This window comes from Lissotriton vulgaris, unplaced genomic scaffold (assembly GCF_964263255.1).
Source record: "Lissotriton vulgaris unplaced genomic scaffold, aLisVul1.2 SCAFFOLD_675, whole genome shotgun sequence".
In the NCBI taxonomy this organism is placed as follows: Eukaryota; Metazoa; Chordata; class Amphibia; order Caudata; family Salamandridae; genus Lissotriton; species Lissotriton vulgaris.
Window position 1 is genome coordinate 255,874 of NW_028249837.1, and position 16,051 is coordinate 271,924.

Consider the following 16,051-nt stretch of genomic DNA (forward strand, 5'->3'; position numbering starts at 1 on the left):
ATCACCTCTCCTTAGTTTGAGTTAGACTATCCCTCTGAACTTCTTTGTGAGGAGGTTTCCTGTTTCACTTTGTTATCCATAAAGCAGCCACATTTTAGGAAACTCCTCGTCCCATTAAAGAGTTCAAAACCAACTCAGCCTGCATCTTCAACCTTCGAGACTCTGCTGCTATTTGAGGCCCGCTTGGACCCAATTCTTGGTATAAGCCCCTTTCTGCTCCTGCTGTTATTCGGCGGATCCCCAGGTTGTATATGTCAAAGCCTAGGAACTCTAAGCGCACCCCTCCCCATCTTCAACTAAGAATTTGATGTTGTAGTCATGGTCATCTAACTAGGACCCCAATGCTTTCCCCCCAACTTTGCTGTACCAAGAGTCTAAGCACATTGACACTTTGTGGAAGAAGAAGTCTGTATATGCTGTCCGCCAACACCACATGCTTGCTGGTGTGCTACTCGCAGACTTTTGGCGAGGACTTAGTTGTCAATGAGTAGCCTTCTGAATCATGCGCGACGCCCCTTTGTGCAGTTAGTAAAAGATGGCCAGCATGCAACCAAACAGACTGTATTCTAGGCTGGACACAGCTGACTTTGTGGCTTGATCCATGAGTACTTCAACCACCATTCACAGACACAACGTGAATTCTTTTCACTGATGTTTCTGATGACATACAGGCAAACTTGATGGACTTGGTGTTCTGTGGCTCTCAACTATTCAAGTATAGGGCGGACTCTGCTCTGGGTGCTTTAAGCAAAGAAGTTCCATTGTGTGCTAAATGGGCTTGGCTTGTAAGACACCCCAATTCCATCAACAATATTGGAAGTTCTGGGGGTCCTTTATTGGAGATCCTGGTGGTTGTAAACCGCTCTTTCAGATCGTAAGCAGTCAAAACAGTTTTTACTCAACTTGGCAGCCAGAGTGGTTTCTTGGTTAAGCACCACCAGCTGCAAAAGTCCTCCTTACTCCAACACACATACCGCAATACCATTAGTTTGTCCTTGGGTAAACCCAATACTGAAGGGAGGATGCATGTCACATGATTAACTGTCGGGCTAATCCCATATGCGCTATCACTTCAATCTAAAATACCCATTTCCTCAGATTCCTTGTAGTTTTGCAGAAGTTGCAGTAGGACCATGTGCAGGTGACCCAGAGTATGTCCACCTGAGTTTGGTGTTGGCAGCCATTTCCTCTCACTGTTTGCCCTTCTCTTCCGCTTCACAATGGAGAACCTCGTCTCACATTGGGAAGGCATGATGCTTCACCTGAACCTTCCCTGCTTGCACCTTTGTGCTTGGAACTGGAGAAGGAAAATCTGAGTGCCTTCAATCTGCCCTTGGTAGTTGTCCTAGTCACTGCATGCGGCCCCTCCACTAAATCTGGTAATTCATGCTGCTTCTCATGCTTTGTGATATGGTGTCTGAGGAGAAAGGTGAATCATTGTAGGCATGGTTATCTGATATTTTGCAGATAGTGGGTTCTCCATGCACTGTAGAAGATTACTTTTTTGGTTGTCAGAATAGCCCTGATTATGTCCCCTGCTGTGACCTGTGTGTTGCCTCCTACTCTGCTCATGATGCCCCACAGCGACCTTAATTTATTTAGCACATCAACTTTTTGCTTGTTTCACCATTGAGCCATTGCACAGCTTCTTCCTGACCCTTCCTACTCTGAAAATGGTTCTCCTTATTACTGTCTGTCATTTCAGCTCAGTGAGTGAGCTAACTAGGGCTTATCCTTTGTGATCATCCTCAGTTTACAAGGCATTTCTTCACACAAGAGTTTCCTTCCTGCGTAAAGCGGCTGCCTCCTATCATGTTGGACAGCTTATTATCTTGGTGTCTGCTTTTTCCCTCTGTTGCATCCTACCAAGGAGGAACATAAATTGCATCACTTTGACTCTTGTTGTACTCTGAGCTTTTACATTGAAAGGCATGGTGACTATCATGTTGACGATCAGTTGTTTCTTGAGACTGTCATTTTATACCATACAAGCTGTATCAGTATAGAAGGTGATCCAGAGTTTAAAAAAATCTCTTTTACTTGAAATGCTGTCTTTCTTGCTTTCTTGGGCATGCTGCCATAAACAATGGAGTGCCAGTGACAGTAGCCATTCATCTTCAAAAATGGGATTTGTGGGGTTAGTTTGACAGTGTCCGAGAGTTCATTTAAAAATGCAAATATTCCTTTCTATTTGTTGGCCGCAGCCAAAATACGGTTTGAATAGTAAGCTTTACACTGAAAAAAAGGCTTGTTTGTATGGAAATAATGTGTTTTCAGGGGGGCTTGGCCACGACTGCCACTAAGATGGCTGCATCTGAGTGAGGCTCCAGGCCCGGCAGTCCCTGATATCCTGCTCGTCGCTGAAGTACCCTAACTCTGGGGTCCCCACTGCATATCAGGAGCCCTATGGCTCGAGGGGACGCAAGGGTGATGCCCGCCCACATCACCATGAGCTGAGGCCAAAGAGCATCGAGGGCGATGCTGTGCCGCTGACACCGCACTGAAGAAAGGATCTCCAGCCTGGAGGATAACTCGGTGACAACGCAGAAACTCCTAGATAAAATAGAGCGCCTTTTAAAACAAGTGGCAAATAAGATCGAGGAACTCGAGGCAAGATCTCAAAGAAACAACATTCGTATCTCGAATTGCTGAGACCACCAACATGGGGTATCCTGAGAACTTTGTTGAACAAATGCTGCAGGCCCTCTTTGATAGTATTAGCTTATCCAACACTTTTGCGGTCAAATGTGCATGCCGCTTATTGGGCCAGCAACCTCCGAAAGGCACTCCACTGAGATTCCTTATAGCCTGTCTGCTCAACTATAGGGACAGAGATAAAGCGCTGCAGCTGGCCCGGGAAAAGGGTCCCCTTCAATACCAAGGCTCGAGCATTTCCATTGTCCTTGATTTCACCCCAATGGTACAGGAAGCTGTTCGGAAATACAGCTGTGTTAAAAACTCATTCCGCAAATTGCACATCCGCTACTCCATGCTGTACCCGGCCCGAAAGCGGATAGAACGTAAGGGACGATCCAAGATCTTCGACACCCGTGCAGATGCTGAGGCCTACAACAAATCTCTCTGTGCTGGATCTCCGACGAATGACCACGCACCCCGGATACTAATGGGACGTAGGGACACAGAAGCTGGCCCACTACATCTTGAAACAAAATTAGGGGGTGGTTGGCCGCTGAGCTTAATGTCTATTGCCCTTGTCCCCTTGCTTTTATATATGTCGGCAAATGATTAATATTGTATACGTCCTCGCTTGCGTATTCAAATACATGGTTGCGAGCACCTTACACCAGCTCTGATACTATGCTCTCTAGGGACCCCCGGAGTCCGAGTCGTTCCCATGCCCCCGAGTCGTTCCCATGCCCCCATGGAGAACACCATTCTTAATTGTTACGGGTTATGTTCTTCCTTCTTTTTTGATGGGTTAAATGGGATTCACTGGATAATTTTGGATCTAGTGTGGGTGGGGGATGGGGCACCGCTTTGGGACTGTTTTTACTAAAGTTGAAATGTTTTTTGATGCTGCACATCACACCTTAGCATTCATCACCTACACTGTTGTATGTCACAAGGCTCTCGGGCCTACGTATGATCACTGCATGCTAACTCCACAGCATGGTCAAGTTCATCGACCTAGGTGTAGTTACCTGGAATCTACGCAGTATTAACAATCCCCACAAAGGGAAACCGGTACTGGCATAGCTTAATAGACATTCTGCTAAAATTGTCTTTCTTCAGGAGACCTATTTCTCTCAGCATGCTGAACATGCTTTTGCTAGGAATTGGGGCACATATCCTTATTTCTTGTGTTACAGTTCCTATTTGCGAGGTACGTGTATCTTAATTCATAAAACGGTACCTTTTCTTTATCACTCGCATTTTTCGAACACAAAAGGGCGATATTTGTTAGTACTTGGAACAATGGAAGACAAAAGTACATTATTCGTTAATATATATGCCCCTAACACTGATGACATTCACTTTTTTTTAAACTTCCATTCCCGACTGGACAGTTTCGAGGTGGACCAGTTTATTATTAGTGGGGGATCTTAATTTACCACCCTGTGTGTAGACCGACTCCACTAGCACACACCCATCTGACAAACCAAAGGCCCGGGAGGCACTCCGCCACATCATTGACGCTTATATGCTGCATGCCGTATCCATCACCCATACGCAATCAGGATACACCTTCTATTCGGCACTCCATTCTGTCTGGACCCCATTAGATTGTCGGCTATTGTCGGCTACTGCCCACTTGTGGATATCCGAGGTCACTGTGCTCCTAAAAACACTTTCAGATCATAATCCAATCTTATTGAAGCTTCGGATTTCATATGGATGTGGCCTCAAGTTCAGCTGGCGTTTTAACAGTGATTCACTTAGGGACCAAGTATTTTGTAGTGAACTTCATAGGTCCGTTCTCGAATATTTTGAGAACAATGCCAGAACTGTGCCTTCGCAGGCGATCCTGTGGGAGGCCTTTAAGGCCTTCATCAGAGGGGTGTGCATTTCCAAGCAGGTGGATATTCTCAGAGATATCCGCACGTAATTAAGCTGGACTGAAAAACTGCAGGACCTGGAGCACAGCGAGGAGACTGATCGAACACCTAGACTGTATCGGCAGGCGGAATTGCTGGCCAAATTTCATGAGTTGGCAGAACGGACAACTACATACATGAGCAAACACACCCAAGCTAGTCGCTATGGCAAGGGCAAGCACCCTGGCCGCACCCTTGCTCGCATTCTACGCCCCAACATACCGGTCAACGATGTTGCGGAACTCCGACCGGAGAATGGAGAGTCCATTATGGGCAGAGAACGTATCATGGCCACGCTCTGTACTTATTACCTGAAATTGTACTCTTCTGAGGTATGTCATGACCCCTAGGCACTTTCAACATACCTGGCAGATGTTGCCATGGTGTGGCTTGAGGTCGGTCAGTGACAATTTCTCTATGAACCACTTACTCTAGAGGTGGTGACCCAAGCTATCAACACTCTAGATGGTTCCAAATCGCCTGGTCTTGATGGACCTACCGGGCATTTTATAAAACGTATAAGCAACAACTTGCACCGAGTTTTGGCCTTTTTCAACGAGGGCATACAAGTCGGCACTTTACCCCCTAGGCTATGAGAGACAGTCCCCACTTTGCTGCTGAAGCCAGGTAAAGATTCTGGTATCTGTGTGTCTTATCGACCATTATTTCTGTGAAACTTGGAGAATACAATATTGGTTAAGGTGCTAGCAACCAGACTGGCTCTGCTAATGGAGCAACTCATCTCTTCGGCACAATTTGGGTTCGATCCACCTCCTTGAATCTCTGCACTGTTTTTGACGTACTCCATAAAACCTCCCCCGCCGTCCCTGCCTCCGTGACCCTGCTCGATGCAGAAAAGGCCTTCGACTCCCTCGAGTGGCCTTTTCTTTGAGCTATGCTAGACAAACTGGGAATTCCACCCAGTTCATATAATTAATAATGTTACTATATTCCAATCCGACGGCTCGCGTTTGAGTGAACGGCGCTATATGAGATGCGTTCCCGATTCTGCCTGGTACTCAACAAGGGTGCCCACTAATCCCCCCCCCCCCCCCCTTTTATTTATAATGACAATGGACCCTCTGGTCTGGGCGATGCACGAGCGCCACTTACACCGCTAGCTCCAGCTCGCCCATGTGCCTCTACTAATCACTTTATGCAGATGACATTTTACTGTTCATCCTCAACCCCCACCTCAATCTTCCCCCTCATATGTTATGTTATGTTATGTTATGTTAAACAAATTTATAAGGCGCAACTAACATCATTAGGTTTCTTGGCGCCATAATGAGGAGAGCAGATGAAGGAGCAAAGAGGCCGTTTATTTGTAGGATTCAGTAAACAGAAAAGTTTTAAGGGAAGATCTGAATTTGGGGTACGAAGTGGACAGTCTGAGAGGCAGGGGGAGGGAATTCCAAAAAGTGGGGGCCAGGAAGGAGAACTTGAGCCCGCCGTGTTTCTTCCTCTTGTATCTGGGAATGGATAACAAGGCCAGTTGGGAAGACCGGAGAGTACGAGGAGGGACGTAGGGTTGAAGGAGGGAAGAAATGAAGAGGGGGCCCTGACCGGCAAGGGATTTGGAAATGATACAGCCCAGCTTGAACTTGCAGCCGACTGCTACCATACTCCACTCCATATGCTGGAGATAGCCAGATTCTGTGACTTCTCGGGCCTCCGTATAAATTAGGCCAATTCAGAGCTGTTCCGGTTGAGATTCCCCTTAAATGGGCGCCGGATGGAACTAAAAATCTGGGTATCCACATACAAGGAGAAAAGGAGCATATTCTGCAATGAAATTATGGACTGGCATTGACCGATCTCAATGCATGGGTTGAGTGTTGGATAAAACTCCCCTTATCGATAGCTGGGCGAGTTGCCATAATAAAAGTGGTCGTCTTGCCTCGCTCTCTATACCTCTTCACAAATATCCCTTTACTCTTACACAGCACTTTTCCAATACACTAAGGGGAACCATCTTGCTATTAATATGGTCAGGAACTCGTCCCCCCTATTCTTTGGGATACGCTTACACTCCCTTACGAGCGCAGCAGACTGAGTGCCCTGGCCTACATTTATATTATTTAGGAGGACAGTGCCAATACTCATACCGTTGGTACCATCCTGCTGCTCGAATGCCCTATCTACGCCCTGAACAAGTGCTTCTCGCCGGAATCGCACTCACCCATATCCTACCCAAGAGAATCCCACTCGACGATACGGACAAACAAACGGTGTCTACTACCTGTTGGGCATGGTGCTGTATGCGCCACATATTGGGTTGTTGCCCCCTCTATTCGAACGCCATCCCGCTGCATGACAACCCCTGGCTGCCACTCATCAGGGAAAAACTAGTTTGATTCTCCCTTCACAGATATGATTTTCATACTATGGGCATGTTGTACCCCTTTTGGAGGGACCATGAAAAAGGGACATATCATACATGGACCAATTCATTTTCAGGAGACTGCGCACCACTCAGCGATCGCTCCTCCCTTCCTATCCCCTCCCTCCTGAGCATTTTGCCCCACTACCAAGGGAGGACGTATGATTTCTAGAATCTATCGATCTTGTCTCGTACTGAAATCCGACACTACCACACGAGTGCGAGAGGATTGGGCGACAGAACTCTGGGTAGAAATAACAGACAAAATGTGGGCATATTGTTGCATACAGACGCAACGCATTTCTATCTGTCAATGCCACAAATGAAAACACCTTAAATGTATTCATCAATATTCTCTAACCCCTCCGGATATTGCTAAGTTTGACCACACTAGACCTGACGCCTGTGCTAGGTGCCGCGATGTGGGAGCTGACTTTGCACACCTCGCCTGGACTTACTCAGTTGTACATGCTTACTGGGTGACTGTTTTTGAACATATCTCAGCTATGACTGGCGCGGCGCTTGCACCTTGTCCTCTAATGGCATTATTGGGATATACCCTTGAGGTGCCACGCTGCGCCCATAGGTGTGTATCCATGGCGCTGCCGCCGGCTAAAAGAGAAATAGCAGTGCTATGGTAGTTCCTGTCCCCCCATTGCCTTGGGATGGCTTGAGAGTATGTGTTGTTGTGAGAAAGTGGATGAGGATTATGCAGATTCACCCCCTGAACTCACACCCCAAAGACTTCTGGACCCCCTTCCGTGCCTACCGATCATCTATAGAGCGTGATGAGACGGATTGAAGTTCAATTCAGAATTCATGTTAGTTTATACATATCTCCGTAGTACCAGGTGCCTGTAGTTTCCCTATGACTAGTTCCCTTTTGCTGACGCATACTTAATACTGTGAAGTATATGTAAATGGAGTGATACATGTCCTAATATGATGGTAGAGTGGTCAGATTTTCCTATGTTCTTCTCTGACACGTGTGATGTGCATACATTGTTTTTTTTTTTTTTTGTTTTTTTTTTATTCCTCATATACCAATTTGGGTGCTCTAGACGGAGATCCTCTCCCCTCCCCCTGGCATCACGATGTTACGCCCACAGAATTAGACGCCAGAGAGAGCCGGAAAAAGATACTCCCCTCTAGTGTTTACTGTTTGCTTTATCCACCTCAGCCTCTGACTTGGCGACCCTCGGATTGGTTGAGGACTAAGCACCAACAGTACCCAGGTAAAATCATCGGAATACTCTCATCTGTTCCGCCATGCCACAAGGAGCTCCCAGATCTTAGACTCTGAGGAATTATCACATGCTATATCAGACTCACTAATATAAATAATATACCTTAAACACTCAGAAAAGGTGGGAGCATCTTCAGATTTCCATACTTTACATATTTCTCGTCTAGCCAATAACATCACATAGAAAATAAATTTAGTCTGCTGGTTCGCAAGCTGGTAATCCGTCCCCAGACCGAACAGAATCATTGCCGGTGAAACCACGATCCGAGTTCCTAGTACATCCATCAAAAAACCCTCAATTTTTTTCCAAAACAAGTTAAGGCTAGGGCATTCTACAAACATATGCAAATCATCTGCCTCTAAAGATTTACACCTTGGGCAGCTATATTGTATGTTTGTGATCCTTGTCAGTCTTTTTGGGGAGAAATACACCCTGTACAGTGTGAACAGATGGTTTCGTTTAAGAGGAGCGGATTTTACTATTCCGTTCACCAGACTAAAAGAGTCCCCCCACAAGTCTACCAGTTTATTGCTATCCAGCCCCACAACATTTCCCCAGAGACTCTGAAGTTCCAAATCAGTAACTCCCTCTTTTTCCATCAAGGTCTCATACCAAAAAGCGAGTTCTTTATCCCAACGCCCCTTTCTATTTACAAAATCAAATTTCGGGTTAGATGTACAATCCCATATTTCCGTAGACCACCAGCTTGACAATTGGTAATATTTAAATCTTGTAAGGGTTCCTCCCGTCAACAGAGAGAGGGAGTCCCACCCCAATAGCTGTTGATCATTTTGTAAATCTCTCCACTGCATTAACCCTGCTAATTTGAGAGGGGTTGACAGTTGGTCTCTAAGACATTCTGGGGTCCCTGGAGAGTCCCATATTGGGGCCTGGGAGGCGTAGTATGGAATTTGTAATTTTCTCCTGAAGAAAACCCAATTCTTCAGAGCCGTGACTAAAACCTTTAGCCTGACCTTTTTGTAGAATCTGGGGTCTCCAAACTTAAATAAAAAGTATTCGTGACCTTGGGGGATACCATGCAATATTGCTTGAAACAAACGTCCCAAAAAAGATGTATCTGCCTTACCTGCCATAACTCTAAAATTTTTAAAGTGGAAGGAATGAGCATAATGCAAGATGTCAGGTAGCGCCAGACCTCCCATTTTTAATTGTCTTCTTAACTTTTTAGCAGAGATTCTGGGCATTTTGGAATTCCAGATGAATGAGCCTATTTTTCCTTGTAGTTTTCCCACCGCCTTTGTGTCGAAAGATAAGGGTATTGAATTAAACAAGAGTTACCTTTGGTAGTATAATCATCTTTATAAGATTAACCCTCCCGAAGATGTTTAATGGGAGCCCGGACCAACGCTGTAATTGTCCACAGATTTCCTTATACACCTTGTCCAGATTAACTATCAATATCTGAGTAATGTCCTGGACTAATTGAATCCCAAGGTACCTCATCCTTATTTTTGTTTCAGGCAACACTGCCTCCTGGTTCCATTGCATGATTTCCGTTTTATCCTTATTTATTCTATAACCAGAGGTCTTTCCAAAAGCTTCTGCATGTTCAAAAAGTCTAGGTATTGCTACCTCAGGATTGGAAGTGAACATTAAGAGGTCATCTGCATATAGGGCGAATTTTAGATCCAGATCGTTTATTGAAAAGGGTTTTATTAAATGATCTGCCCTTAGTTTATTTACTAATGGCTCGATATATAAATTAAACAATAGGGGGGAAAGGGGGCACCCCTGCCTAGTGCCCCTTGATATTTGCACCCAATCTGAGAGCGTCCCATTTACAAAAATCCTTGCCTTTGGGTTCAAGTACAGTGCTTTTATAGAGGTGATGAAGTTAGTAGGTAAACCGAATGCGGACAATACATCCCAGAGATAATCCCAATTTACCTGATCGAATGCCTTTGCGGCATCTATTGCTACAATAGTCAGCGGAAGTTTCTTATCAGTAGCATAGTCTATTGCTGTGATGGCCTGAAAAGTCAGCTCGTTAATCTGCCTACCTGGCATGAAACCCCTCTGATCCTCATGTATAATAGTTTTAATCACTTTGGCTAGCCTCGCCGCCAATACTCCTGCAAAAAGTTTGTAATCAGTGTTCAGCAGGGAGATCGGCCTATATGATTCAATATCAGGGGGTCCTTGTTCGGCTTCAAGATTAAAGCAACTGAGGCCTCCAACCAGGTCTTTGGAATCGGTTCACCAGCCAAATATATTTTATTAAACAAAGAAGTGAGAACTGGGACGATTATCTCCGCACCAATTTGATATACCTCCACAGGGAGTCCATCCGGGCCCGCAGCTTTCCCTTTTGCCATCTTCTTCATCTGATTATGAACTTCCCCCTCTTTTATCTCAGATTTTACAAAATCAAAGTCGTCCTCCTGACACTGCGGAAGTCTGACCCCCTCCAACCATCCATCAACAACCAGATTAGATTTATCCTTGGTTTCAGAATATAAGGTCTGCATGTATCTTCTTGCCTCTTCCGATATTACTTCATTGGCATAGGAGACATCACCAGAGCTTTGCACTTTAAGGCCGTTGATTTGATTTCTTGCTCTATCAGACCTAGCCTTCCATGCAAGGAGGCGGCCACATTTTTCCCCATATGAGAAGTTGCTAAGTTTACTTGAATCCCATTTCTCTTTAATGATCTTATCAAGATTCGCCTGATATTTCGATTTCAGATTTTCTAATTCTTGTTGTATGGTGTGTATATTGGCATGTTGTTCGAGTGAAGCCTTCTGCAATTGTTGCTCCTTTTGCTTAATCTCCTGTAGTGAATTCCTCTCTGTTTCCTTCCTATTCTTACTTCTCTTAATCATCATGGTTGTAAAAAAAAACCTTAAGTAGGTCTTGAAAGCTTCCCACACTATTTGTTCTGAAGCAGTTGCCTTGTTAAACATCAAATATTCCTCCATTTGTCTCCTCAGATCTCCCCTTATTTCCTCCTGTTGTAATAGCGATCTGTCTAATGTCCACCTTCTGGCCTGCCCTCCCTGTGGAAACTTTATAGACAGGGTTACTACTGAGTGGTCAGATAATATTGCTGGAACATAAGAAGTGGTCATGACTTTGGATAAAAGCTCTTGATCGATTAAGAAAAAATCTATACGTGAATGGTGTTTATGCCTGTGGCTGTAAAATGAGTAATCTCTATTTTTCTGGTTTTTGATTCTCCATACATCTAACAGACTAAATTCTTTCATAATAGTTTTAAGCTCTCTCTTCGATTTAGGTAGAGAAAAAGAAACAGCCCTAGAAGTACGATCAAGTTTTGAATCAAAAACTAAATTGAAATCCCCTCCTAAGATAATAGGTGTATCTTGCTCCAACAGACTGGTTTTTAAGCTAATTAATGCATCTGGACAGTCCTGGTTCGGACCATAGTAGACTCCACAAGTCAGCCTTATGTTATTTATAGTTATGAAGGCAGTCAACCATCTTCCCGAGTCATCAGTATCGTACTTTTCCACCCTTACCCCACTATTCACTCTAACAATGATTGCCACACCCCTTATTTTGCTGCTTTGATTAGAGCAGAGGAGATCTTGTATCCATCTTTGATTTTTGAAGGCAATTTTACATTCCTTCTGGTCTAAATGTGTTTCTTCTAGCATAATGATATGAGCATCTGATTTTCTCAGAAACTCACAGATTCTTTTCAGCTTTTTATCCTCTCTAAGCCCGTTCACATTCCAGCTTATGAACTTTAAATTATCCCCCGCCATTGATCATATGGCCGTCGCTGTCATCATTATTTGATATAACTATAATTTCCAAAGCTATTTTAGATACCATTGATATATGAGGAAAATTTTCTTTTATATTTTTTAACCCTTCCCCCCCCTCCCTTCCCTTGAGGAACCCCCCCCTCTTGAACCTTGGCGATCTTATCGCCGTTGAGAGCCTTGTCCCTGGCCTAGTCTCTGCCTCACCTTAGTGTGTTTACATATTCTGTGTCAATGCCTCTATCTCCACCTCATATCTGTGTATTTTTAGTGCAAAAGAGAAAATTGTGATAAATAAAGTTTTTTTTTTTTTTTTTTTTTTTTGTTAGGGGTTTTCTTCTTTTTGTTCTATTTTTTATTAATTTCACTCCCAGACCCTTCTTCAAGTATTCTTTTTCTTTGTTATATTATTTTACAATGTGTTTTTTTTTTTTTTACTTTTTTTTTTTTACATATATTACATATATTACATATATTTAGTTACGGGCCTCTCTTTGTGCTTGCTGAACTTCTTGATGATCCTTCATTGCTTCCAGAAAACGGTCTACTTCCTGTGGGGAGATAAAGTTATAAGTCTTGTTGTTCCAGACAACTCGTAATGATGCTGGGAATTTCATCATGACTTGGGCACCGAAACTTCTTAGTTCCTGCATACGTGATCCTAACTCCCACTGTCGCTGAGCGGTTACCTTGCCTACATCTGAACGGATTAAATATTTTACTGAGTTGATCTGCAATGATGTATCTGTGAGTGCCCTGCTCAGAATCAGCTCCTTCACCGAAAATGTTAGGAAGTTTACTAAGATTTTCCTTGGTGCATTCCGCTCAGGATGTTTCCGAAATGGATCTCTGTGCGCTCTTTGGATTTCCTTTTCCAATTCAATGTCTGGTCTATCCTTCAATACACCTTCTCTCAGTAGTTTGCATACTAGAGTCTTCACATCCCCATTCTCTATTCCCTCCGGAACCTTTAGAAACTTCAAATTATTTCTCCTGGAATGAATTTCCAATCGCTCCAAATCTAGTTGCAGAGACCTGTTCTGCTCTTTCAATTCCGTTATGGCCTTAGAGTGCGCCTCATACACTTTTGTGAGAGTAGCGACCTCTCCCTCTAAAGCCTCCGTTCTAGTACCTATCTCGTCCATTTTATTCTCCAAACTTGTGCATTTTCGAGTGATCTCACTCTGGTTAGCTTCCGATGTTGCAAATTTAGGGAGCAAGCTTGCCAGGAGGTCTTCCCTCAGAGTAAGTAAGAGGCTCTCTAGGCTTTGATTTTCCTTTCGTGGTTCATCTGATGATGATGCTGCAGATGCTGATGCTGACATGGACATGGACAAGGATGCCGATATAGGTATAGATATAGAGGAAGAAGATATAGCTATGGGTGTTGTCTCAAGCTCAAGTTCTTCTGGAGTCTCCCCTAGATCTCCCAGGTCAGTCTCAGGGTCCAACATCAAAGGGGCATATTTGTTCTGGAGCGTGACATTTAGTTGTGAAGGGTCTCCCAATGCATTAGCCGGGGGGCCAGAGGGGCCTGTCCTGTACCTGTATCAGTACCTGCTTGCACTACTTGCTTTGTTTGCCCACCACTTCCTTTTGAACTGGGTCCAGTGTTTAACATAGGGCTGGAGACTGTCTTCTCCATTATCTTGAAATAGGATACCAAAGAGGGTGGAGGCGTAGTTGATTTGGCAATAATACAGCTTTTCTTCAGCTTTCTACAATCCCCTAGTTTACTTTTTTCTTTTTTCTTCTGTTTTGGGGTTAAAGGGGTTAATGTGGCTGGGCAGCCTGGTCCATTACCTCCTGAAAGTAGCAGCTCTTTGTCGTGTAAAGAGCGCAGGAGGTATCTATTTCTAGCTGCTGCTGGGGGGACAACAACCCCTGGAGTCTGCTTCAATATTAAGCCCGCCCCTCCGTTTTTTTGGCTCTCCTGGCCCTTTTGATCCTGACTCCCCAGCAATAAACACACCCTCTCCTCAATGCTCGTTGTGGTTTTGGTTGATGCTGCCCCAATGTCCATTCCTTCGGGGCTCCTATACTCTGCTGGAGCCTGACCCTTGGTCCCCACCACTGACGCTGCACTAATCACTGCACTAATCCGCTCCCAGTGCTCCACACTCTCCTTAAATACCAAAGTGTCATTCAGTATCCCCCCTCTTTGCCTTTCATACGGGGGACTGATCACGCTCACCGCGCTCAGTGCTAGCCTTCCTCTACAGCTGCCATTCACGTAAATCCTCGCCGCCGCCGCTCGTGTCCTGCACCAGACTTTTGCCAAACACCAGGCGCCGCGCTGCTCTGCAGCCGCCCGTAGCGTCGTGTCTTCCGAGTAACTCTCCCGGGGACGTCCCATGCGTGCGCAGGTCCTAGCGCCCCTGGGTTCCCACTCGGCGACAGCTCGAAGAAAAAAAATCAAATAACTCCGTCAGAAACCCGAGGCATTATTCTCGTAACAAAAATCCCCGCATATTCTCACCGCTTAGTTTCCTGCATCTCGCTGCTGCCGGCACTGACACCACTGTCTCACTCGGCAGTCTCTCCTAGGTCCAGGACGTGCTCTCGCAGCCGGCGTTAGCCTGCCGCCATCTTCCTCCCATGTGCATACATTGTTGATGTAAATTTGAAATGCTCAATAAAGAAATGAAATAATAAAAAAAATTGTGCATTGCCAAAGCCAAAAACAACAAGCATTTGGCAAAGCCAAAAAGGCTCGGCTATACAAGTGCAATCGGCTTTGGCGGTGTGGTTTTGCTATGTTGTACACCAGTTTAGCTGCTGTTCAGCATGGCAAAAAGTTAGTGATGTGGAGTGTCCTAAAGTGGAGCTGGGGGTCGTAGAGTGGAGCTGGGGGTCATAGAGTGGAGCTGGGGGTCATAGAGTGGAGCTGGGGGTCATAGAGTGGAGCTGGGGGTCATAGAGTGGAGCTGGGGTAGTGCAGTGTCGATGAGGAGAGTAAGTTTCAGTGGCAGAGAGTGTCGTATAGTAAGGGTGGGATGAATTAGGGTGGAGTGAGTTGGAGTGGAAGGAGGTAGTTGGGTAGATTGAATTGCAGCAGATTGAGGCGGATTGGATTAGGGTAGAGTGGGTTGGATTGATTGAAGTGGGGTTGATTGGAATGGGAGAACTGGATGAGGTACATTGGAGCGGGGTGGATTAGATTGGTTTTGGGTGGGTTGGGTTGTATTAAATTAAGATGGCTAAGAGTGGGACGAATTTGATGAGAGTGGAGTTGGAGTGTCGTGGCCTGGATGGATTGGGGAAAAATGTGTTTTCATAGATAATTTTAAAATTCTTTAACTAAGAAATTGTCCACCTTCATTCTGCTTATTTGATTTCTAATTTCAAAGCGTGAAGAAGGGTTGATCTCTTATATTTACCATTAATTGATTACATGGTCTCAGGAGTGGTCGCATGCTACTAAATATGCCCAACTACTGAGGTCTGCATAGGCTCATTCTAGACCAGATACATCTAGGAGGTTGGAAGAAGCCTCTGAGAAAGCTTGTGAGCAGATCATATTCCAGGGTTTGCAAGTTATCAATAGTTTCTTTGATGGTTTGGCTTGCTGTGCGGTGGGTTATTTGAGTAATGATGGAGTGGTCTGTCCATACAAGACAAGTGATATGTAAAAATTAAAGGCACAGTGTTTCCACAACACATATAGAATGTGCCAGCAGTTTGAGTGTAGACTTTAATCTCCTGGGTCAGACCACAGTCTATGCATGGTTAATGAGTTCAGTGGAACAGACGGCTGTCTTGTTGAGCAAGTGCACATTAATGTCCGAGAGAAACTGTTTAATGTATTGCCTTCAGTGAAAGCAGATACTAGTTGAATGAGTTTGGTAAAAAAAAAAAAGACTTTGTTAGAAGGGCAATAGATCAGCATTAGCTCAATGTGTGAGGTTGTTTGTAGTATCTCTGAGCGTGCCAGTGTTAAGTTTTGTGTGTTAAGCCGGGTGAAAGAATTCCTGTAGGTAATGGTTGCTCCCTTTCTGGCTGTCGCCAGGTTTGTTGTGCCAAAGGATATCTTCTTCATCAGAAATATTAGAAACGAGATACTAAGAATACCCTTTTTTCATTTTTTTAGCCATGTCTCGGTGAGACACAGTA

At 44.7% G+C, this 16,051-nt stretch overlaps 1 protein-coding gene across 1 annotated transcript in view; it reads left to right on the top strand.

The window, feature by feature from the left end:
* The window catches only part of LOC147663475 (palmitoyltransferase ZDHHC6-like), a 142,195-nt gene that overhangs the window by 74,492 nt on the left and 51,652 nt on the right, over window positions 1-16,051 (top strand). The window lies entirely within an intron of this gene.